The sequence below is a fragment of the Topomyia yanbarensis genome, chromosome 2, assembly GCF_030247195.1.
Source record: "Topomyia yanbarensis strain Yona2022 chromosome 2, ASM3024719v1, whole genome shotgun sequence".
NCBI classification, from domain to species: Eukaryota; Metazoa; Arthropoda; class Insecta; order Diptera; family Culicidae; genus Topomyia; species Topomyia yanbarensis.
Genome location: NC_080671.1, coordinates 71,622,177 through 71,627,434, shown reverse-complemented (window position 1 = coordinate 71,627,434; position 5,258 = coordinate 71,622,177). Strand labels below are relative to the sequence as shown.

At 37.6% G+C, this 5,258-nt stretch overlaps 1 long non-coding RNA gene across 1 annotated transcript; it reads right to left on the bottom strand.

Moving 5' to 3' along the window:
- Positions 1 to 281: 281 nt before the first annotated feature.
- Positions 282 to 832, bottom strand: LOC131683050 (uncharacterized). The gene is made up of 2 exons (XR_009304341.1): positions 503 to 832; positions 282 to 445 (listed from the first exon to the last, which is right to left on the bottom strand). It is a non-coding gene; the product is annotated as an uncharacterized LOC131683050 (long non-coding RNA).
- Between the last annotated feature and the right edge of the window lie 4,426 nt (positions 833 to 5,258).

Sequence of the window (5,258 nt, the reverse complement as noted above, 5' to 3'; positions counted from 1 at the left end):
TTGACACCATGGAGTCTACTTTTTACTATACCCTAGTAAGTCCACTCGGAAAATGAGCCGGAAAACTGGCTGGTTCTAGTTAGTATTCCAGCTCCAGCGACACAACCGACTCTAATTAGAATTGGCTGTGTCACTGAAGCGGGATACTAACTAGAGCCATCCAGAACTCCGGCTCATCTTCCGGCTGAACCTACTGGGTTCCTTTGTCGACATTTTTGTCAGTAAAGGAAGTTCAAGATACTGGATTCATATTACGAAAACTACAAAATGAAAAGGCTGGATTGCATAGAAAAAAGTTTATTTACACATAGTCAAAAGAATTTTCTAATCAAAATAATCTACATCTAGTCCTTTAGTTTTAATTAGTTTTCTGTACTTACAGACGTTAATAGCGTAAAACAACGGGCTTAAATCCAATCCTGCAATTGTGGATTGGTGTCCTTTTCTGTGAAGGAATCAAGTACAAAAGTTATTTATCCTAAAACATATTTTAGACACTCACCTACGATATTATCCGGATCGGATTTTCTCAAACAAACAAACACTTTAATTGCATCATAATGGTGCATATCAATCTTCCTTGGTATTTAAATGTACTATATTTGTTGTAAATTTCAACGGAAACGTGGTCAGCTGAAATTTGTCGGTACATGACGTTTGAGTTGACTATATACATAGTAAATTCAGAACTGAACAGAAGTAAATGGTGAAATAACACTAACATACATAGTAAATGTTACCGCAACTATAGTATTTCAATACCTAAATTCATAGTTAACTGAACTATAGAAAATAGTCATTGCCACCATTAGAATGTTTAAAAACGCATAGTATATTTTGCCATAAAGTGGTTAAGTTGAATATATTTTCCATTATTTTGAACATTTTGAGCTATAGTAAATATGAACATAGTTTTTTTTGTATTGTTTACTAGAATATTATTCTCTGTGTAAGTAAACTGGGGGTCGTCTGTTTCTTGGCTCCAGTTTAATTTACGTGGAGTGTCACATATCACAGCTAACATGTCTAGTCATTCTAATTAGAAGAGTGCGTTTTGCGCACCCACAAAGAGATCCTTGTAGCATCATTTAGTTGACCAATACTGGATTGTCAGGTAATAACTACGCGTGTAGTCTTCGCAAACTGTCCCACTCATACTTGTCACTAGCGAAGGACTACCAGGTTCCCGGGCGCCTCAGCGAGAAGTACTGCTGGTACCCTCTTTACATAGCCTATCATCCATCTTTGCTTGAGCTACCCAAGAATTGAAATCACCTCCAGTGACGGCCGGGTCTCTTTTCAGAATCTCGTTAACCATTTCTTGACCAACTTTTTTCTACCGCGTATAGGGTCCCAAAACTATTTTTCCTTAAAACTGTTGGCGTCAAGAAACACGAAAAACCTGGTCCAAGAAAGATAGGTGCTTCTTTTGCAGCTGCTCAATATTTACCTTCCGATCTAGTCCAATTGCATGAAAAAGGTAATTGAGGGCAGAGTTAAAAATATTCAAATTCATTGAATGAAAATTGATCATATTCAGCCGCATTCATTTTCAATATTCAGTGACGCAGCTGGAAACGTCATACGAACAAACCGCCCATTCATCCCTGCAGATTTTCATTCGTCCCCGATTATTACACGAAGCGACCGTGCAGCAACGAATCAAACCCATCAAAGTAGTCCCTGGCACAATGTAAGCGATAATGATTGTTGTTTCATATGCTTTACTGGCATTTGAAAATATTATCCTAGATAATTGGTGAAATGAATATATTGTACGATATTCAACTGAATGAATAACATGGATATTTGAATGAATATTTTTTCTATTCACCGCAAGTCGCGTCAGGTTCATTTTCAGCCGTCAAAACAGAGCTTCGATTATTTTAAACTCTGATCGAGGGAAATCTACAATAGAATGTTTTAGCAGTTTTCAATAATATTCCCAGGCTAAGAAAATATTCCAAAATTTCATTTTCGCCATTAACAGAAACTATCCCTGGCAGCAATGCTTCAGCGGAACCCAATCAGATTAATTGTAATAACTTCTGTTCTAATGCTAATATTTATAACTTTTAGTGCTCAAATGAAAGATCTTAGTCGCAGTTATTAGCCTTACTTGACGTTGTGTAAACCAAAAGTTATAGTCATATAGAAACATGGTTGTTCATCAACCAGAAGGGCACGAACGGGTTAAAGATGCTTTTGGAATTCTGAGCAGGAATCACTTATTGAAGTGGATAATGGGAGAAGAGCAATAGTGTCCAGTGTCAAAGTTCACTGGAACTCAAAGCAGGATATTCATCCGAACATTACACCGGATCCCAATGATAATAGGACCGTGATTCTATCAGTATCTGGATTAAAGCATAATCTTCAGCGGAATTCTATCTTGAGAAAGATTCCACTAGACATTTAAAAAGCTTTTCTCTAGAATCCTGCATCAAAATTCAGAAAAAAAACCGTAGAAATACCGATATATATTGAATCGAAGTTCTGAAATAGAAATCCATTGGGATGCTAAGAAAACTTCGATCAGAATCTTGAAAAGTATCCAAACAGAATTCTGAGAAACATGTCATCATTATCCCAAGAGATAGCCAGAAACCGACCGAGCAATGTAGGTATAATGACGTTTTATGTGGCCTACAGTAACCGACGTATTACGAGAAAAATGTCCTCACAGTGTAAAATTAAAAAGTTGCATATTTGGCAATATTGGCATTAAAAACTTTTAATTTTTTTGGAATGCCTAAACAAATTTTAAAAAAAATTGCTGATTGATTCTAGTGCAAACAGTACCAGAGATATAATCCGAAGAAAAACATTTTTTTAAACAATTTGTTAAAATTAACCGTTATGTGTCCAACAAAAAAAAAACACCTATAACAGGCCAACGAGGGTACCCGGGTACCCACAAATTAAAATACTCATAACTATGGCTTCCTTTAACCTATTTTGACACTTTTAGATGTTTTATATTCAGAAACTCGTCCACTTTTGGATTCTGTAACATTGAACCGGATGAATGGATCTAGTTCTTGGTAATCCGGATTTTCCGGAGTAGTGTTCCAGTACTAGGGCATGATTTGTAAATTTAAATAATGCCCTAGTAAAATGAGTATCAAAACTCTTCAAATTGTCTCGGAAGTCTGTTATTTATTGTTACGGGACCCTATGGTAGTTTGAAAAATGGAATTGGAATGAAATGGCCATTCACGGCCCTACGGGAACCTCCTCCGGAGTGTCCGTTCCGGGGTGAAATCACCAAATAGTTTCAATATCACGAGATACAGCCTATTGATGCTATTCCAAGAATTTTGATACCCATATTGCTAGTATTCCATTGAAATTCACAAATAGTATCCAAGCACTGGAACATGCTTCCGGAAATCCGGATTTCCGGGAATCGGTTCAAATAACCCGATTCATTTTTACTAAGTCTAAAAGTGGATGAGTTCTTGAATCCAAAACACCCAAAAGCATCAAAATCGGTTGGAAATTACCTTAGTTATTGGCATTTCAGTTTTGGGGGTACCCGGGTATCCACGTAGTAAAAAATTCAGGAGCCCCTCCTGACTCCCTTCTTACTACATCAAAAACATTATTATCCCAAAAGCTTGACTAAGTTCTAAGATGTCACAAAGTTTCAATTTCCAGCTACGGATAAAACATCGGAATTTCATTATTTGTAACCTAAAAAGGTATCGGGGTACCGCGTCGGACACATAACAGTTAAGAGTGTTCCCATGGACTGAGGGGCTGTTTAAACGACACAACAATTTAGGTTATTATATATTGGCTCTAAATGAACAATTTCTTCAAAACTGTTTTCAATCCATGAAGGTCGATTCCAAATTTTGTTTTTTTAGGTCACTTTGCGCGGAATAACCCATATATAAGCTATTTTTGAGGTTGGTTAAAATTAGAGAGGAGGTTAACCCTAGACCCCCCAATTGCCCGAAAAAATGTTCTATTGACTGCAATGATCGAATAAGCACTATAATAAGATATTATAGTTGAAATTTGATTTTTTTCAAAACACCCGGATAATCGAATCATTTTCCCCGGATAATCGAATCACGGATAATCGAATCCCCGGATAATCGAGTCCGACTTCATTAATTTTTGCCTACGTCACTGTTCGAAACAGCATGCTAAGTGAAATGGTATTGGACCGAACGCATTTGGCCAGAAAATCCCCAAGTCCTGCTGGTTAAAATCTTTTCTTTTCGTTTACATGAACCGACATACGGGTTAATTACTATATTTCTAACCATTCCTGCTTTTGTGAAAGGCCAAGGTTAGACGCATTGTGAAAAACACACGGTACCTGACAGTGAAAGCTAACCGTGAAGGCCATCCCACGCTACTAATCATTATAATTGGCTTCTTTCACGAAGTACCACGCAACACCAGCTAGTAAACTATGAGTCTACTGACATCTGCCATTCTAATATCACGCTCGTGACTGAAGATGACTGCACATGGCTGACGATGGAAAGCGTATACTCCTGGGAAACAAATGTCATTGTTGCTTGATGCACAAGGTCGTCCATTCACCTAAGCGAGGCAAGCTGAGAGTGTGTTCGTGCGAAATAGCACATTTCTGCAACAAGCATGCTACCTACGATAACAATGAATCATTGTAACAAATTGAAGTGACAAGTGAAAATATAGTCCCGGCAACCATGAATAGCGTGGTGCTGTTCGAAATTGGAACGAAAGCATTCGGATAGAACGAGTTGCACTCTTCACTGAAGGATGAACAGTTGGGTTCAATGTAATTCAAGAATAACGATCCTTATCATAGCATACAATAAAACAAAACCTTGTTTGCGAACAAGCCAACTCAAATATACCAATATTATCGTTGAATCTCATTCAGCACACGCGTATAATAAATTTATTAAAATGCTGCCAGCATTACGATTTTATCTTCGAAGCATATCGAATATATCTTCCATATAGAATTAGCTCCGCCCGTAACAGAACCCTGATAACGCCCGCTTCTAACAACAATGCTCCAATCGGTCAGTCTTTTCGACAAGGAAAAATCGAGCCAAAAAAAAATCACACAACATCAACGACAGCCGCCACATTGCAGACAACGGCGAATATTTTCCTTGTTAAAAAAGCGAGAACAGGAAACGGCAAGCTATCTAAATTTGCTTCGAAACCATATTCCCCCCTTTGCCAGCAGAACACGCTCCTCTCATGAATATTCAAAGGCTACCATTTCTTTCTGTTCTTGTTTC